Below are 21,163 nucleotides of genomic sequence, written 5' to 3'. Positions count from 1 at the left end.
GGTGATGAGCCTGGTATAAATGCCTAGGTACAGGAAAGTGAGTGTTCTGGATGCATGAGGTAGTATGCAATGGGCTACACTTCAGTCCAGGGTGAATGATTCACAGCCTATCAACTCTAAGATCAAAAGGAAATAAAAGATAAAAGAACACCAATTAATGTTGTGGAAACAGGGACCTAATCACATCATCAGATGCTACCAGCACTAACTCCAAAACTGCTTCAGTCTTTTAAATGTTTGATATGAATGGATAAATCTAACAGATACATACTGATCTGTAAAGAAGCAAAGATATATAATGCTCTGCAGGCAGTGTAAACACTGAAAGGTCTTGAGCACGTGTCTTGGCATACCTACTACTGAAGCTCATTAGGTAATTCCACCCCAGGGCTGGCTCCAGGCACCAGCCCAGCAAGCAGGTGCTTGGGGCAGCCAACGGGGAGGGGCGGCATGTCTGGCTCTTGGGCGGCAATTCGGTGGCGGGTCCTTCACTCCGAGAGGGAGTGAGGGACCCGCCACCAAATTGCCGCTGAAGACTGAAGTGATGGCGGTAGAGCTGCCGCCGAAGTGCCGCAGATCGCGATTGCACCGTTTTTTTTTTTTTCCCTGCTTGGGGCAGTAAAAACCCTGGAGGTGCCCCTGTTCCACCCTAGGCAAGAAATAGAAAATTGTAGAGGGCATTGAACACTGAATTTGTAGTTTGCTGCAGATAGAGGACCAAATTCTGCTCTCTTGCACTAGGATAAATCTGAAATAACTCCACTTGGCTCAATGAAGTTTTTGTGGATTTACACGAAGGCAGAATCCAGCCCCATGTTTCCACTTGACTCTTAGAAGGCTTATCTACTCTAGGAAGCTATTGAACTGTTGCTGAAAATGTAATTCAATCCTGAGTTAGTTTGAGGTATTCAGTCTGGATAAAGGTCTGAGTAGTCTTAATTTGCAGCACTGTGTCTGAGCCTCTAATCTCTCTATATAGATCCTGTGTTATTTCTTATTAAAGAATTGCTTTACTGAAGAAGAAAGATACATCAGACAAAATAAAGCAGAGGCCTATGTGTATGATTTGAAGCTACATCCTTCTTTTCTGCATTCTGGTTGACTTTACAGATTTTTTTAAAATATTGTTGTGCTTTAGAAAAAAATATTCTGAGCTTTTACTGTAGAGCTTTTAGTCTGTCTTCATCTCCCCCACTTTCATTATTTATACTTTCTTTCCAAGATGCAGCTGCAGAATGTGCAGTGGAGTGCACCAAATCTTATTCCTGACAGACAAATGCGGGGACGTGTGTGTGTATGTATTTTTATATTATTTGTGTGTGTGTGTGTGTATATATATATATATATATATATATACACACACACACTTTTTTTGCTAGTTTAAATCAGTGAAGTTCATTTACTTCCAAGGAGTTATGTTGATTCACACAGCTGGGAATGTATCTGACCAATTTTTATTTTATTTTAGATAAAATTGACACATCTTATAAATAAAACATCTTGCACTGAATACTTCTTCCATTGATGTACTGCACTGATATGTAAGTAGTATTATACTGACTTATTTCCTTAATAATATTGTGGAATCTGAATGTTGTTAGGAATGTTTCAGAGTATAGAAGACCTAGTTCTTTTATTGATGGAAACTTGTTTTTGTGGTATAGTTGTTTCTGGTACTTCATTGTTACACATCAGAGTGTAAGCTGGATAGAAAACAGATGTAAAGGGTGTAAGTGAGAGTACAGTATAACTATGCTGATCTAAAGCCCACTGTAATCAATGGAAAGACTCTCATCAACTTCAATAGACTTTTGGAGCTGGTGCTGGATTGGCAGTTCCTGCACAAGCAAAAGGAGAGTAACTTACCTGCCAAGGAGCAGAAATAGGTGGGTAGCAGGAAAAGTGGCCTGAGAGGAGGGGGCCTGGTTTATCTTACATGCCTGTTAGTTGCATTTCCTACTATACTTCTACGTCTTCTGCTCCTCAGCAAGTAAGTTACGCTTTAGGTATGTCTACCCTGAGATCACAGTGCGTGATTGCAGCTGGTGTAGACATATCCAAGCTAGCTTTAATCAAAGTAGCTCAGGTCCTGGAACAGTGAAGTTGCAGTACAGTGCAAGTAATTCCCCAGGTTTCCAGGCGGGTTTGTACAGCCCGCACTGACACGTGCTGCTGCAGCTTTGGTGCTCCAATACCTGAGCTAGCTAAATTAAACCTAGCTTGAATGTGTCTACACAAGCTGCAATCATACCCTCTGGCTGCAGTGTAGTACCCTTAGTTATACTAGAGGGGCTTAATGCTACAGAGCCACTGCTCCTGTCCTTGTGTGCTGCTAGCCCCATTCTGTTTCTTTTTGGAGGTCTTCTCCCAGCTCATGTGAAAGAGAGCATCGGATACTGACTGTTTAGCAGTCAACAAAATTACTGAATGTATTCAATTAGAAACTAAAGAAATGTATTGTGTTAACAATCAATCTGCACTTCCAGAAGACATTTTAGGGAAGATTATTAAGAATAAGCTTTAAAATCGTTTTAGTGTGGGACCATGTTGCCTAAAAGAGGATAATCGGTTTGATAATATTAAAATGACAAAACAGGAATTCTGAAATATTTTAATTCAATGCGATGTATTTAATTGACACCAGATTTTTTAAAATGTTTCTACAGGCATATTTTTAATTCAGTATCCTCTCTACATCCACCCTCCAATATCTTGGATGTCAGCGTTATTGTAATTTAATTAGAAAAACTACTTTCAAGTAACATTTAGGCTCTCACTTCAATCTAGAGACGCCAGGTAATGCAGAATTAAGAGCAAAACTCTGAGAGGGCGTGTGAGAATGTCAGCTCCAGATGACAGGAGTGTTGTAATGGAGCTGCGCTATATGTTTGACTCACCCAGAAAGCATACTTAGCATTAACCTTGTCTGAAGTTCAACTGTGGGTTGGGAACCAGGCATGATTCATTAGAACTTTCTTTGTACCCACAACCTGTGTGACAAAGCTCTTGTGAATTTTTGGCCTATCCATGAGCATTGTGAGGCTGACATTCATGGTGATTTTTAGATTGAATTGTTTTCACTGGAAAATGCTAGCCATGTGATGTTTTCTACTAGTTCCACTTCCGGTGCCAGTGGACAACAAACCTGTTGAAATAAGAAAATTGGGAGCACAACCTCCATGACCCCACCTTCATGCTGTCTAGCTGGCGTAGCAGCAGATTTCACAGTTACATCAAATAGGAGCTCTCTGCAGCCGCAGGCAGGCATCAGTTACACCGTGTTCATATTTTCAAATTTTGCTTTACACCCAGTAGGGCTGGAAACACTTCTTTTTAAGTGCACTAAGATTCTGATTTCATTATGTGAATTCAGGAACTGGGCCCCACGGTCTGGGCCTAAATTCCTATGCCTTCCTCCAACCCCAGTGAATCTGAACCTGGTGTATGTAAAAGGGACCTAAGACCACTTTATGAAAGTTTCAATATTGTTTTCACCATTTATAGAAAAAAAAATAAACTGAACTCATACCTCATTTGTATATACTTGGCACTTCAACAGTGTGTGTGTTTGTTTATAATTCTAAATGTTTGTAAACCCGTTATTTTATTGGGTGACCTGAGCTATGTATTTGTGTGTATGTGGGGGTGGGGTGGTAGTGTTGTCCAGATCACTTTTTGAGGCATGCAAGAGGGCAGATAGCAAAGGAGATTTCGCCCAAGGTGAATGGGTGCTGAACATTCCCGTTTAACATACCAAGTGGTCAAGAAGCTGAGCCTGAGCCGTGCTGTCCTAAGAAGAGTCACAACTGGATTGCCCAAGGAGACACTGCAACCGGTGCTGGGACTATCCTAGAAGGAACCTAACTGGACTGGACCAAGGCAGACTGGGCCAAAGGGAAAATCCATACTAGATCAGAATGGTGACAGAATGGTTATGGGGAAGATGTGGGATGGAAATGGGTTATATAGGGTGAAACCTATTATCTGATTTTGAGGTTTGAAGCTTAGTGGGTTCCAGATCTACTCTGATTTCCCACCCTAACAGATTCCTGTATGTATCAAAAGGGGTTTACTGAACTACACAATTGAGCTGTAGTGTTCTTACGTTGGGTTGTTTTTAATGAAATCTGTTTTACTTCATTATCGTTCAGAACAAGGTTTTCAAAAGTAGATGCTTGCAGTTTGGCTGCTGAGACCTGATTTATACACCTAAATAAGTGTATAAGTGGTCTAACAGTCAAATGCTGAGCACTCAGCAGCTCCCACTATCAAAATAGTGACTTTGGCCAGGTAAGCTACAGGACCGAATGTATTTTTCTCAGTCTTTATTCTGATCATGATTTATATACCCAAAGCATAAAGTTATTTTGCGGCATTGAATTTTTTTAATCATCTGCTTAATGCTACATCATTCAATCTTTCTCAGTTAAGTTCTTCCTTAAGTAGCTTGTAGGAGAAAAGTCAGTGGTAAGCTTGTTCTGGTGGATCAGTAAATAACTCCAAAAAGGCTGTCTGGGATTATTGATTAGTATGGCTTTGTTGTGCAGTGGTATTGTATATAGGTCAGTTCTTTATCGATAATATTCAGACTGCTACAAAAATGTCCAAGGATATACTTTTGTTCTTTTAACCGGGGTGTCTCTAAGATGCTCTGTTTGGGTGGTGTGGGGGAAATAAAGTGAAATTTATTGTTAGAACGGGACTATTTTTAAAGCTTAGCTGTGAAATTCAACCTCCCCACCTTCTCCTCCCAAAAACACCCCCCAAAAGAAAAGCTTTCTGCCTCCAATGTGCTGAAAAAATTTATTCCAAGATGTCTTTACATCAATCTGGCTGTGTAAAGGGGTCTAACACTCCCTTTAACTGTAACTTTTATCCACTTTAGGCCCCATTATACTGCCAGAGCTATGTGAAGAAGCCTTAGTCTAAATGAGAAGTGGGCCCAGAGTTCTTCAGTAGGTACAAAAACATTTCTAAATAACAAAGGTTCTCTCACATCAAACTTTCCACCAGCCTGCATTTTATCTATATGCTTTTTGTGAATTAATAGTTGGAATGTTGGCATCTGGTGATCAAAACTCTGTTTGATCCACAGAACAGCAACAGAGAAGCAGTGTGCCTGTATACCTGCCTATATACCTTGACCTTCCCCTGTAGGGACCATCTCCCAGGTTCAGTCTCCAAGCCCATTTAATCCCTGGTCTCACTGCTGGGACTCCATAAGAGTTAATTTGTGTCAAGTAAGGTGTTCTTTGTGAAGTGGTCCCAGTCCACTGGAAAGATGATTGATCTACATGTACTCTAAAAGGGATATAACCTTCTGGCAGGGTGTTTTCTAAGTTATAAATATATTTTTAAAAAAACTGAACTTGTTACAGAGAAACAAACTCGCAAGCATATAGTAACCACTTACTGTGAAAGAATATTTTGCTTACTCTGATGGGATGTATTAACCCCTTAAATTCTAGGGTGGGGTTTCAGAGCAACTCAGTGCCCAAGTGACCAGCCACACCTCCAGAGCATGGAAGCTGGAGGTAAGGCTCAGAAGGGGGGCTGACAAGGCAGGGAGAAGGAGCTGCCCTCAGCTCGCCTGAGGAAAGGCGCTACAACAACCTTCTCCTGGAGAGGAAGAGTTTGGCCACTAAGCCCAGAGGGACTGAAGGTTAATTTAGCATCTTTGCTCTTACTAATTCTTCAGACTGAGACTTTGACAAGAAATTGGGTGGTAGGAATTGTCCCTTAAAGCACTGCTGGGTGCTTGACATTGTTAACCCTTACAGGACCCTGGCCTGGACCCTGGTGGAGTGAGGGCCAGGGCTTCCCTACCCAACCCAACCCCACCCCTCATTAAGAAGGGAATGAAAACCCTCACCTTCTAGACTCCCCCTGCAGGGAAAGAAGGAAAGGTTAAATACCTTTTGAAACCCTGTCTGGGATCGGAAAGTCAGGGGAGAGGTGTCAACCAAACCACATATATTCCTAGGAATCCTATCATGGCAGGGGGAGAGGACCAAGTGGTAATCTGACCAGAGGGTCAAATCAACCCCCAATAAAAGACACATTGACCCTAGGCATAGAGGTGGTCTGGGGAAAAGAACAGAGATGTGGTGAACAGGGACCTTACCTCCTAACAACTAAGTGATGCCACCAGCAGACATTGTCCATCACTGTCATGTTTTCACACTGGCCTCCTATGCTGCACACGCACATTTTACGCACTCATGGGTACCACAATAGCCATAAGTTCATGCAAAATGAGGTACATTTAGCAAATCTAGGTCATTCCAAGTGACTACCTAGCATTGCCTATTTGTGCACACAACTCTGTGACTTAATGGCGAATGGAAAAATTGACCCTGTGTTTATCTCAAAGCCATTTTGGCACTGTATAAAATACATTATACTATTTTGTTGAAGGGAAAACTGGTACAATTTTGGAAAAAGAAGAGAGGCCCAACAGTCAAAACCTGGTCCCTCACCCAGTACTGAGTAGACAGGCTTGGTGCATGAAGTTCCATGGTGGATGTGTGTTTGTGAGCAGGTGGAGCGGTGGGAAAGGGAGGAACTGAACTCTTCCTGCCTAAACCACAGAGCTGTAGCAGTGTTACTTTGTGGCTAGTACTGCAGCCTCAGTACCATTGTGTCCTCTGTGTGACTGCTATTCTGTAAGAGAGTTTGGTTAGTGGCTCCAACTAGTAGCTGTGCCGCTGGAATCTTACTTGCCCACAGCCTCCACCCCTACATGTTAGGGTAAAGGGAACTTTTCCAGAACACAGCTCAGTGGTGTGCAGTGGATGAGGACGGCTTGCACAGTCCTCCACGCAGTGTGCACTGATTCCATTCCAAAAGTGCTAGTATCATTTCACACTGCACCAGTTCCATTCCAGAAGCAAACATAAAAATTACACGATGCTAGATCCACTGACCATCCTTGTTTGTATTCTGCTGTTATCAAACATTGAAATAGTAACCTTTGCCTCTCATCCCCAATCCCAGTTGCATTTATCTCTGACTTCATGCTACTTTTCTACTTCAGTGTGTTTTTCATTTATCTTTTTTCCCCAAATTTAAACCCTCACACTTTTATTACATCCTTCTTGCACTAATGTTGGGGCGCAGGGTGGAAATTAGTCTCTTCCATCCCTCTATCATTAACTGCTGCTTCCATCTGCTCTGTGGTGTTCAGATTGACTCTTCTGCCTGCCTTGCTAAAGGTTTTTCTTAAGGTTTCTCTTGGGTGCCCTTGTTTCCTCACACCAAGTGGTTTCCACTTGACAGCTTTGTGTGGGAGTCTGTGTTTGGCACCTAAAGTACGTGCCCAAAATATTTCCAGCATTTCCTTCTGAGTCTGTGGCGATAAGCTGCTGGCTGGTGATTTCTTGAATCTCTTTATTGTTGATAGTTTCTTCATCCAATGCCCAGAAGATTTTGTGAGCATCTATTTTCAAAGGCTTCAAGTTTTCTGTCTAACACTTTAGTAGATCTCCAGCTCTCTCAGCCATATGTTAGCCCTGAGAACATTGGGCCCAATGTGTCATCATTTATTGAACTGCTTTATTTTAAATTACTCATTTTGAAGTTTTCAGAGCATACCCATTAGATCAATTCAGAGCCCATGAATCAGAAAATTATGGTACTGGATGAGACCTTGAGAGGTCTTCTAGTCCAGTCCCTGCACTCAAGGCAGCACTAAGTATTATCTAGACCAGTGTTTCTCAAACTGGGGGTCCTAATCCAAAAGGGGGTGATATGAAGAGTGTAGGGGGTCGTGAAATCACAAACAATATTTTGGGAGAGATTGGGAGGGGGGATACAGCAGCTGTCACTCTCTGGCCACTCAGCTCTGAAGGCAGTGCTGCAGTCAGCAGCAGCACGGAAATAAAGGTGGCAATACCATGAGTATGCTTTTATGAGTATGTACAGTAATTTGCCATCACTTTTTGGGGGGGAGGGGGTTCTCAGAGCCTGAAATATTTTCAAGGGGGGGCCAGCAAAAAAGTTTGAGAACTCCAATCTAGATCATCCCTGACAGGTGTTTGTCTAACCTGCTCTTAAAGATCTCCAATGATGGAGATTCCACAACCTCCCTAGGCAATTTATTCCAGGGCTTAACCATGTGATTTTAAAAACAAAATAAACCATTTATTGATCAACATCGGCCTCTGATAAGTACTATGATTCAGAATAAAGCTGAGCATAGTTGATACACAGAAAGCTCTGAACAGTTAGGTGGCTTTTCAGAACATACTTAGTTTGCACTTCATTACCGTATTTGTTTGCAAACATTTTGCAATCGCCTATCTGTTGGTAGTGTCAATTTTTTCTACACAAATTCAAGATGTTGATTGTGCATAAGAAAAAATGAGCCAGGGCTTTTGTCTGATATAAAATATTGTAATAATCTGGAGGCCAGATTATGCCTGCCTTATTTCTGGCAAAACAATTGAAGGCTGTACCTACAGGGTTGAGACCAGGTGAAAGGAAGAATGGTCCAATAGCTAGGGTGGTAGTCTGAGACTTGGGAAATCCAGGTTCACTTCCCTGCTCAGCCATAGCTTTCCTATGTGGCCTTGGGAAAATCACCTACATCCACAAAGGTACTTGGGTGCCTAAGTCTCAGTTTTGGATCCGCTTGTGATCCATAAAACTCCTGCAGAACCAAGTAGGTGGCTAAACTCACTCAGTGCCTAAGTTTTCAGGGTCAAAGTTCCCTAGGGGCCTCTGTTCCTGCCTCTGGGCATGTGCATGGCAGTCTCACTCTCGGCGTCCAGCAACCTATCTCCTATCTAAGCCCCAGAGTGATTCACAACTGGAGAAGGGGGGACTGGACCCAGGGTCTCCCACCACCCAGCAGGGTTTCCTAATCACTGGGCTACAGAATCATTCTCTTGGTCACTCGCTCTCTCACCCCCACCCCCTCCGACCCAATGACTATTTAAGCATTTATTTACCCAAGATGGAACAGACGCTGGGCCAGACAACAAGAGGGACAGTCTAGTCCAGTGGTGAGGGCACCCAAGTGGGAGACCCTGGGTCTAGCCCCCCCGATCCAATCATCTCTCTTTAATTATTTATCCACAGGGAAACAGCTGCAACAGGAGAGATTGGGGGAAATCCACTTCACAATATCCCATAACTCAGTGGTGGTTAGAGCACTCTCCTAAGAGGTGGGAGACCTCCCCCCCCAAACCTATTCAAATTCTTTCTCCCCCTCTGGCTGGAGGATGCTCTAACCACTGGGCTAAATGTTACAGGTCGGTGGTGGCTGCACCACTCCCTTCTCCTCTGGCTGTTTTATGTGCAGCGAGGCAGGAGCCTAACTCATTCTTGCAAGAAACACTTGAGGTGCCTAAGCTGCTGGACTCCAAGCCACAGGCTCCTATTCGTGGATCACTAAGCAGCAATAGGCACCTACCTGCAGCCCCGACTTAGATCCCCCTCCCCAGAGAGGGGTGAGGCTGAGCGCGCACACTGGTTGTTGGCAACCCCCACTAGCTAGCTTAGGAAGCTCTGCGCTTACCATGGAGGCTTTTGTGGATTGAATTCTTAGGTGCCTATCTCTCCCCATTCATCATATAGGGAGCCTAAGTGCCTCACTCAGCTTTGTGGATTAGTGTTGTTTCTGTGATTTTTTTTCTTTCTTTCTTTCTAGGGGCCTAAAAGTTAGGTGCTGTGACCTTCGGCATTGCCTAAGTCTTTTCCTAGAGCCCACACTTAGTCTTTTTGTGCCTCAGTTCACCAACTGCAAAATGGGGATAAGAGCACTTCCCTACCTCACAGGGGTGGTCTGAGCATAAGTACATTAAAGACTGTGCTAAGATAATACAGTGACGGGGGGCGGCATATAAATATCTTAGATTTTAAAAGGCCCAAAGCTGGCTATTGTTAAAAGAAATTTCATTAGTGCAGGCTTGCACAACATGCGGCCCGCGTGGGCTCACTGTGCGGGGGCTGAGGAGGCGAGCGGGTGGGCAGTGGCGGGGGGTGAGTAGGCGAGCTGGGGGAGCGGGGGAGGGGGGCTGAGGAGGTGAGCAGCGAGTCAGTGGCTGACCTGTTCTACTGATCTGGTCTGGCTCCCATCCCCTTTCTAAGGGTTGCAGCTGTCTGGAGGTGCCTGCCTTCCACGCCTTCCTCATTCACACCTCATTCATTCAACAGGGCAATTGATTAAAAAGGGGGGGGGAAGATCTTATTCTACTTCTAGCAAAAAGACATTTTTCTTTTACCTTAATTATACTACCTTAGGGGCCCGCTATAACATATTACCAAGGTTCAATACCGCTGTTTCGGTGGGGCAGTGCTGGGGAAGGAGGGTTTGTTTCTGTGGGGCGGGCAGCGCTAGGTGTGTGTGTTGTGTTTCGGGGGGGGGGGGGCTGGGCGGTGCTGGGGGGGGTTTGGCGGGGCTGGAGGGTTTCAGCCCTCAGCTGTTTTCTTTGGAGTAATATGGCCCTTGCCGCTTTACGAGTTGTGCAGGCCTGCATTAGTGGATTGGCTTTAGCTCTTTGGTTAAATAGTGCATGTTGTTATATTTGCATCAGCAATATGCAGAAGTTTCCAAACAAACAGCATTGAAATGCAGTTTGGGAGCCCTTGCAATTACTAGGGCATGTTGCTGTGCTTTAAAAAGCATGCTAGTGGGTATAACAAGAGGATCTAGGGAAATCTGTAAGCAAAGATAACAGATTGGCCCAAGCAATCACTTGCTGTTAGCCGCTTTGCTGAGGTGAGAACTGTTGCTCTAAGGGAATCCATGTTTTTTCCCCTTCATAGACTGTCTAGCTCATATAAATCCTTCAGATTCAATAAAATATTATTAGTGCCACTGAAATATTCATTTATGGAGTATGCTGCAATTCTTAGTATAGTAGGTGGGAATTCAAATATCATTCTGGAACTTTGGGGGAGAGGAACCTATCTTCCCCTCTCCTCTCCTCCTTCTCCAGATCTGCAGGTAATGAAGGCCCTTCAAGCGTGGATGTTTTCCCTCCCCATTAGCCAGGAGTGGTGCTCAGCCACCTTCATACCCTGTTTTCTGTCCTCACACTCATACAGGCTCCTTTGCTGCTGTGGGGATTTGCTCAGGGGAAGGGGTGGGGACTTGACAGACTCAAGAGAGGCATGGGAGGGCCAGGGTGGAGAGACATGTAGCATCCCCCACCTCCTAGCTGCACAGAGCTTACAACCTTAGGCTGTATTATCCTTTCCGTGAAATTGCCTCTGTGGCTTTTATGGGGAGATGCCTCAGGCCCAAGGGATTTCACGATAGCTGAGGGCACTGCCCCTGTGCACCAGGACGACTCTTAACCCCTGCCTTTGAGGCACCCACTAAGGCATCTCCACCCTTCCACCTACACAGAGCAGTGCCTTAATGGAACAACTGAGCCCATAGGCCTGGTTCTCCTCTGGTTAGAGTATCCAATGACTCCAATTACTTCATTGTAGTTACTCCTGACAAGCCCTGTGGTCAGAAGCTCCAGAGGGAAAAGAACTCTCTACTCCCTCCATTGGTGAAAAGTGCTGCCATAGAGAACTCATTTGCATAAGCTTCCTACACACAATTCCTGACTTGGAGAGTCACCATGATTACATAGTAACTTGGATTTTGAGGGAACGTTGGCTTCCAGAGAGGTTTAAAGAGATAAAAAAAAACTACATTTCTACCTCGATATAACGCTGTCCTCGGGAGCCAAAAAATCTTACTGCATTATAGGTGAAAGCATGTTATATCGATCTTGCTTTGATGTGCCAGAGTGCGCAGTTGCCCCTCCCCCCCTGAGTCACGTTATAGCGGGGTAGAGGTGTAATTCCCAAGTTGCTGGGGCTCTGCACATGGGTTTTAAATGTTTTTCATTCTCTGCCTGTGGGCTTTTCACTGTGAGAGACAATGCAGACTGAGGACTTTGCTTTGAGAGATGATGCAGTAGACTCTACAGGAAGGGATGATACAAACTAGGGACTTTCCTGAGAGAGTATCACAAAGGACACCGAGATCATGCAGAGGACATGTTTTTTTCCAAGTTTGATTGTGTTCCCTTTTCCCTAACAGAGATTTCCCTCTTTGTACACAGACATAGAATATTGTGAGTGGGGAAGTTCTGACTATTCAGGTCACTCCAGAAGTGTAAATTTGGGTTTCTGGGTGGGGGCTCAAGATGGTTTTGCTACTTGTCAAGAGGGATCCTAGATATATCCCTTATTACTGCTGATAACACCTGGCAGAAGGGTAACACTGCTTTAAATAAAGAGAATTGGGCCCCGTGATTATTAAATATGGAAAGTCTATTTGCCAGTATGTATGGTTGACCATTTCCCCTTGACAGTGTACTTGAGAAGTAGATAGAAGGTATTCAGCTGCTAGGAAAGCAGCAAAAATCCATTTTCTTGTGAAATGCTGTTCAGATCTATCCTTACTATAAAGCCTCTTGAAATACTAAAGCTAACCTTCTTCCAAAACACATTTAACCTTGAAAAAGGACAGGAAAGTGAACACACTTTTTATACTGTTGCATCATCATTAGTTAAGGACAAAAGGTGGCAAAGTTTATAAGGATTTTAAAATGACTGATGCTGCAAATGACAAATAATAGTGTAGCTGTTCATTTTTTTTAAAACTGCTACCTATTTCAATTTTCTTAAAAAGCCTAATCTGGAAGTTTAAAGCCATGTTCAAATATCTTTTTTAAGATCTGTTTTTCAGCAAAATGCTGTTATTCAAAGCCATAGTTAATTAGTGTGTCAGCAGAGATGTCAGAGTGTGAATGAGCATGGAAGCTGAACAACCCTCGCAACAAAAGATGCAGTTCCTCCAAGACAGGACATGTACTTCCACTGTCAGTGTGGTACTTTTTCAGTGGCTAAAGAGAAGGATTAAGTCTATAGGTCTGTACATCTGTATTAACTTTTTTTAAAAAAGCTATTGGAAAAATAAAACAAACAAAACCATCCTTTGTTTTTGTCTGCTAGGGCCTTGATCTAACATACAACTGAAGTCAATGGGAGTCTTTCCATTGACTTGAATGGATTTGGATCAGGCTCTAGATAAGATGATTTAGGAGAGGATAAATTGTGAAATCCATATTCATTTGCATACCTAACTTCCTGAATTAATCTATGTGGGGCTTTTGTTCTGGGAAATGGAAAGGCAGGTGGCAAGGGAAAAAGGGCACTGGGGGGGTCATTTTAATGATCCAGTAAGGGGGGAGGGGCTGGCAGGAAAGGAGAAGAAAGCAAATAGCACCCACAGTGCTGACTCAGCCCAGCTCAGATCTGCACAGGACAACAGCAGCTTCCAAACCAGTCACCTCTGACTCTGATTCTATAATACTAAATTATACGTCATGGCTTCTGAGCCATAATAAAACATACTCCAGCAGTGGATTAATAGTTTCCTTGTTCGTAGAGAAATGAGTTAATCCAGGATGATATATCTCAGGCTAATTTATATACCAACCTGTGAACTCTTGAACCGGGATATAAGATGCCAAACAGCACACAGCTCACAGAAGTAGCATGCTCTTATGAGAACCTCAGCAGAGTTCGACCCTATCGCCCAACCAGACTCTTTGTTGCAAATGGTCTTTCATCTGCACTGTGACTGTGTTCACCACATACCAGACTGTTAAATGTGGGTGTAGGGAAGTCATTTAAATGGCCCGGTCCTGAGAAGTGCTGTGGGAAATGAGGGTGATGGGAATTTCACAAATTAAAGCCTTGAGTCATTCCTATACATCAGCCAACTGACTGACATGTCAACCAAAAGAATTCTGGGTTGGAGCCAAAAGGCCATAGTATGCTGGTAGTTACACTGATATAGCAGAATATCCAGAGTAACTGTACTGAAATCAGTAATATGACCTGTTGCATATAATGTCAGTGGAGTTCTTCATGCCTGGCTTGGGAGTGAGAGCACAGACGGCTGGTACTTCAGTGGCACTTAAACTCTTCTGTAAGGAGCCTCCTCTCCATTTTACCTACACAATTATTGATCAATGGATTTATTTTTTCCCAATAACAATAATAATAAAAAAAAAGGGATCACATTTGTTGTCCAAGGTATGAGTAACAGCATAAGATTATTTTAGGGTATTCTAGTTGGTCAAAAAAGACCCTGAACCCCAAGTAGTTTCTTTTTCAGTAGATGATCAAGACAGAGAAGTGTAAAACTATGGCTAGCAGAAATAAATGGACCATCTCTGCTGCATTGTTCCCAACTCTCTCAATTTTAACGTGAGTCTTGCAATATCCATGTTTTCTAAAGCCTCAGCTCCAGGAGTCATGTGTTTAGATGAGAATCTCAGCTTTCGTTTTAAATTAAAAGTAAATTTCTAGCCCTCATGGTTGCAGAGAAAAACTTAAAGATGTGACCAGATCTCAGAAACCATGATCCCCAAACTTATTTTTAAAAATCAGATTTTTTTTTTGAGGCCTGACTCATGATATTTGGTCATTTACTATCTGAGAAACAACAGCAGCAGCAGCATGTTCCCCCTTCAAATACAGCCATATAGTAATTTTGCTCTGGGGGTGTATTTTGGAGTGACTGCTGGGGAATGAATCATGCTTTGCCTCTAATACTAAAAGCCATGGCTTTTTATACAGAACTTTCCTTGGAAATAACTGGAGAATTCTGGTTACAGAGTCATATGATGAGATCAGTATAAGTCCTGCTAATGGCATATTGGCTGCATTAGTAGGAGCATTGCCAGTAGATCAAGGGAAGTGATTATTCCCTGCTATTTGGCACTGGTGAGGCCACATCTGGAGTATTGTGTCCCATTTTGGACCCCCCCACTACAGAGAGGATGTGGACAAATTGGAGAGAGTCCAGCAGAGGGCAACGAAAATGATTAGGGGGCTGGGGCACATGACTTATGAGGAGAGGCTGAGGGAACTGGGCTTATTTAGCCTGCAGAAGAGAAGAATGAGGGGGGATTTGATAGCAGCCTTCAACTATCTGAAGGGGGGTTCCAAAGAGGATGGAGCTCGGCTGTTCTCAGTGGTGGCAGATGACAGAACAAGGAGCAATGGTCTCAAATTGCAGTGGGGGAGGTCTAGGTTGGATATTAGGAAAAAACTATTTCACTAGAGGGTGGTGAAGCACTGGAATGGGTTACCTAGGGAGGTGGTGGAATCTCCATCCTTAGAGGTTTTTAAGGCCTGGCTTGATAAAGCCCTGGTTTGGACGATTTAGTTGGGGTTGGTCCTGCTTTGAGCAGGGGGTTGGATTAGATGACCTCCTGAGGTCTCTTCCAACCCTAATCTTCTATGATTCTATGATTCCTCTTTTTGAGACATCAGAGACAAAGTCCTAAAGTGAAAGCAGCAGTAAGGCAGAAAGTATGACCTGTCAGGGTCCCCAAGAATGACTACATCAGAAAGTCCTGGAGCTCTGCAGAAGGAAAGCAAGGGTTAAGCTGTAGGGCTAGAAAACAGCTGGAGCCTGTTGGCTTTCCCAAATATTCATAAGGCAGAGGAAGTCAGCTGCTGGAAGTGGGTGGATTGACAACTATGCTGCTCCTGTCAAGGAATGAGCACCTCTGTAAGTTTGGGGTGTTGGAGACTGGTTTCTCCTCTGGAACAAGAAAGGATCTACAGATTTTTGCTCTATTCCTCTGTGAGAAAAGAAGGATTTAGAGACTTTTTATTATATTTACTTCTCTTGTTTAACCAGTCTGGGGGCTTTAATCTCCATCTTAAAGGGGAGGATACAGGATTGTGGTGGTTATGAGAAAGAGTGAGTAGTCTTGGAAGAGCAGGCAGAGCTGAAGGACTTTCCCAGACTAATGTCTTGGTACTAGGCTTGGAACAGGAGCTTGAAGGTGTGCAGTAACCCAAAATGTTCAAACTTGGATTTCAAAAATTAGGACACTAAATTCGTATTTGAATGTGTAAATAATTGACCTTTTCTTCAGAGATGTGGGGTGCTTGTAGTTCCCATTTGCTTCTAAATCTAATGGCAACACTTCCAGAGTTGACATTAACTATTGATTGCTGATCATTTGAACAAACTGGATGTATGTGAAACTCTGGCATTCTTATTGCCTGTGCTAGCATGCCACTTCCATGGCTCTAGCTTTCAGTGTGTGAATCCATTTTTCCCAACATCATGTATTGCCTTACCTACCTTTGGAGGGAAATGTTATTGTGAGAAAGGTCTGCCAAAGAAAGGAGTATTTTTGTTTGTCTGTTTCTCCTTGATGGCCAAAACTGACTCCAATAGGTTTACTTCTGTTAATAAAGTAAGCTACAATTTGGAAATTAAAACAGATGCATTGAAATGCTTATTGGGTTCATACCAGTCACAATATCTATAATAACTGAACATCTGTCTTACTCATTTTTTATTTAGTAATCTTCAATGCTACACATTTCCATGCAAATATGTATAATTCAAGAACATACATTTTAATGTATGTTTTTAATGAATAAATCTAGTGAAATAGCATTGCCCAGTGAAAATTATTGTATGTGTTTAATACATTTGTAAAATTACATTATCACATACATTGTAAACCTGCTTCCAATATAAAATAGATCTGCTTTATTAATATCTTAATTTTTAATTCAGGTCAAACCAGCTGTCCTAACCTATGTTTAATATTCAGTATGGTGGAAGAGTTCATATGTTTTGGTGCTACTGATGTCTGGAAACTATTTCAGTGAAGCACATTTTAAAAAAAGAAAATATTAACTTTAGTAATGGAACATTAATAAAAATAAAGACACCCCCCCCCCCCCCCCACACACACACACAAAAACCCTCGATACTACTGCCATTGAAATCAATGTGAGTTCAGATATTGGTTTAAATGGAAGAGGTAGTAGGCCCTAAATTAGTAAAGTAGCCAAGTAACAATTTTTAGAAATAATCTGAAGTGTGATCAGACAGAAGAAAGGTCACTTTTCTTATGAGTTCTGCTTTGCTACTTCATCAGAGGTTTTCGAACATTAAAAACCTAACCAGGTTAGGTTTGGCATTCTGCAGGGTACATGAAAGTGTGCCAAGCTAGTGCCTCAATCTGCAGAGGGGGCTATTCAGAGGAATAAGAGCTTCAGGATCTGGCCACTGGAGATGGCTTAGTGCTGCACAGTTTGTGTTTTCTCAAAGTCTGCTGATGTGTAAGGAATGATGTGAGGTATTTCTATACCTTGACTCAGAGTTCTTGTGGAGAATGTTACTGCCATGTTGTTCATATAATTCATGGATATGGATTCATGGACCCAGCAGATGCGGCTTCCTCTAATTATATGGGGACACTAAGTGCCAAATCCATGCTGTCTCCTCCCCATACTTGGGAAGAGACAGACAAGCAGAGCACAACTTTTATGACACACTTCCACCGAAACCTGTGGAGTGCACACGCTGTAAGTTCTTTGTGGCGGGAGCCATGGAAGAGGCATTTTGAAGCAGGCTTAAGGTGAGGGACATGGTAAGATCCTTATAGTGCATTTTAGCACATGTCCCTCTGTTCCTGGCATTACTGATGCTGTGTGGGCATCCAGGTCTGGCTGACCAGAATCCAGGTGAAAATATTACTTTTGCAGCATTATTTTGCTTGTGTTTCTGGGGTAATAATAAGAGGATCCTGGGTTTGGCCTATGAAGTGATAATGGACTTCAGCTATGATATCATTCCCAACAGAGATGCCTCTGGGAAGCAATATTTATGAAAAACTACACTGAATAGCTGCTTATCTGGCAGCAGATGGTACCCATAAATACAGGCAGTGAGTAGATATTTTTAAACCTACTTTAGTTAAGTTGGTGGTTTTTAGTTTTTGCTGAGTTTTATTCCATGTCTTATCACAATACATTCATGGACTCTCAGGGCCCAATCCTGGGACTCCTAACTTGGTCAAAACTATGATCTGTCTCAACATGACATTTGTCTGAGATCAGTTATTAGAGTGCAAGATACTACTAAGTGCCAAATGAGAGGTGACGAACATCATCAACTTGTCTCATGTGCTCCATATCTGGCAGGACTGAGCTGAACAGTAAGAAGAAGGTGGAAGAAATCCTTTAACACCCAGATGTCAATCCTGCAAAGACTGAAGCATGTACTTAACTTTACACACTGTTAGTAGCCCCATTCATTGATTCTAATTATTCAGTGTATACAGTTAAATATGTGGCTTAAATTTTTGTAGGATTGGGGCCCTATTGTATTTGGATTTGTTGTAGATACTCAGCTTATGAGAACTACAAGGAACCCTCTTTTTTTCGTGTGTGTGTTTTGGTTTTTTTTTTTGGTACCAAAATGGCCACTAATGATTAACCAAGATGTTTTGTTTGTACAAGTTCTGTACATAGCCTATAGTTTCAACAGTTCCCAAGGGACACCAAACTGTCTGATGGCACATCTATTATTTATAAAGCCTTAATTAGACTCTCTCCTTAATGATAAGATTAAAATTTGCCAACAAATGGGGCATGTTAATGTGAATACACAGTGTCACAACACAAGCACTGTAGAGTTAGCAGCTGTCTGGTTTTTCCGACAGTAACCCTATTCTCACATTTCTCACAGCCTAATTAAAAGGACACTATCTTTTTTTTTTAAATAAAATTAATTCTTGCCATAAGCTTTTAACAACCTAACTGGCTGTCTTAGATAAGAGAAATTCTTGTATTTAATTGTTATTTCTCTTATGCAATGTTTACTGCTAGCTTGGTGGTTTAAATTCTAGTGATTTATTAAATCGTTTCTGTGCAACAATCCCCCAAACCTTTAAAGAATGGTATTTTCTGGAGCAATTTGTTTTTCATGAAATGCTAGTACCAAGTTGCAAATTTCTAATTCCAAGTTTGTGCAGCATTTTTAAAATCCTGTATAAATGCTATACTGTATTATAGTTTATTAATAACTAGAAGTTTTACAACTGAGCCTCAATGGAAAAGCTAGGATGTTGAGAGCAACAAAACTGAATCCCTCCAATCAAATGCTATAAAATAGACATCTGTTTTTCTTTTCTACACAGAGCCCTCATGTTTAATCAAGAGTGCAGGTATTGGGTCATGCTACTGAGACTTCATATAAATGAGCACCAAACACATCACTCATTACTCAAAAGCTATTCCTCCTTCAAGGGAGATTGCCTCTCTCCTTGCCCCTCTACTTATTATTGAGAGTGGAGAGAGGTAGCTCACTATATTAATTATAGTGTAGCAGGAGTGGCTGGGGCATTTAAGTTTAAACTTGGCACAGAAGGAGGAGTGTCTTGGAGTATTGGAGTGAAAAGCAGTTTTCATTTCTATGTTATGAGCCTTTGAAAAACACATTGGTAGTTGCGTGTAAAATAAGCATTTGAGTAAGTGTTTGCACAATCACTGCCTAAATTTGAACTTTTATTGTATCTATATTTTTGATGGTTATTGGCTAATTAGTTCTTACAGTTTTTTAAAAAAGAGATTCAGGTCTAAAGAATGCCATAACCATACCACTTAAATGGCTAACATTTTTCTAATGTGCCTTTTTTAAGAGCAAGATCATCTCACCTTTATGACTTTTTAAAATTTGGCTTTTTATGTGTGACATGCTTTAGAGCAGATGAATTATACTGGCAGACATGATGCAAAACCTGAATGTAACTAAATAAATTACTGAGAGACAGCTTCTGAAGTGGATGATCTCATACAGCTTGTCACTGCTGTGACTGTAGCCAGGTTACATAAAAGAGCGGTGCCGCTGCTACCTACCTAATTTGTTGGTGAATCTAGGACGTGTGTAGGGCACAATTCTAGACTTCTCTTAGTGGAGATGCGAGGAGCAGGGAGCCAGTTGTGGCTCCCTGATCCTGTGGGCCTATTTAGCTGCTTTAAACTACACCCAGGGTGCAACAGTCCCCAGGGAGCACTCTGCTAGCCAGGAATGGCTGGAGCACAGTGCACTCCAGTGAATTACTCACCAAGGGAATCCCAGCTGGCTGTATAAGCCAGTTATATGGCCTCCAAAGGGCTGTAGTGGGGCCTAGGATTGAGTCCTAACCCTACCATGTCCCTTACTCTACATCATCCACAGAGCCCACAAACCCATGGGTGCCCTATTCCATTCATGAGGACGATGAGTCACAGCTTTACATAGTGACCTCATCTAGAATTTCCTGAATAACTTTTCTCCTGCTGAGGGATTGATGCGATAACCCTTAGTCATTAATTGGGCAAAGGCCTTATTGGCAGGAGCACCTAGATGAGAGGGTTCCTATTTGTATAAATCTAAATAAATAAGAGTGAACTGGGGGGAAAACAAATGTGGCTGAATTGAAGTCAATGCAGTCATGCCTGCTTGTATCAGGGATGAATTTGACCCTTTCAGTACAATGGGAGTTGTGTCCCAATAGCGACTGAATGAGGACTGAAGGATTTGATCCTTCAGTAACTGATCATAACAAATTAATGTCATACGGTCACAATAAAATTATACAGAAAAATGAATGGCAGAGAGAAAGTAGATTGGGTACTGCTATTCACCCTTTACTGTGATATAAGAACAAAGGGATAGCCTACAAACATAGGACTTTTGCTCTGTACTGTGTTTTACAAATCCTAACTAGTCCTCACAGCACCCATGAGATAATTTGATGTCAGACATGTTATGGATGGAGATATTGAGGCAGAGAAGTTAAGTGACGATACTGCAGTGTATTTAATGTGAAATGCTATATTTTGCATTGACAGTGCCTCACCGAACCTATCTCCCCTCCTGTATGTGACTGGAACAGCAAACACATCTTAGACAACTTGATAGCTATTGTTCTATTGTATTGGCTCAGTAACGTATCATTAATTACAATTTACAATGCCATATGGCTCTTCTTTTCTTTAGATGTCTTAGTATTCTGTCAGCTATCTCTGTAAATCATCTCTGCAAGTTTCAGATTGCCCTCTCCCCATCTGTGTGGACTCTCTGTTGTGCACCACAGCCAGATGCCAATTTTCACTGGAACATTAGGTCACCTAGTGGAAGTCAAACATGGAGCAAACCACTCCTCTTCCCATGAAGCAACCTGTGGACGGAGGCCACTTTCTTCCAAAATATTTTATAGATCATTCTGGCCCTGACCCAACAAAGCATTTAAGCATGTACTTAACTTTAAGTATCTATGTAGTTCCTTGGACTCTGGCACCGCTGTCATGCTTAGAGTGAAGCACATGTGTACGTGTT

Source organism: Malaclemys terrapin, chromosome 9, assembly GCF_027887155.1.
Source record: "Malaclemys terrapin pileata isolate rMalTer1 chromosome 9, rMalTer1.hap1, whole genome shotgun sequence".
NCBI lineage: Eukaryota > Metazoa > Chordata > Testudines > Emydidae > Malaclemys > Malaclemys terrapin.
The sequence above is the reverse complement of the archived record's forward strand: the minus strand, read 5'-3'. Positions refer to the sequence as shown.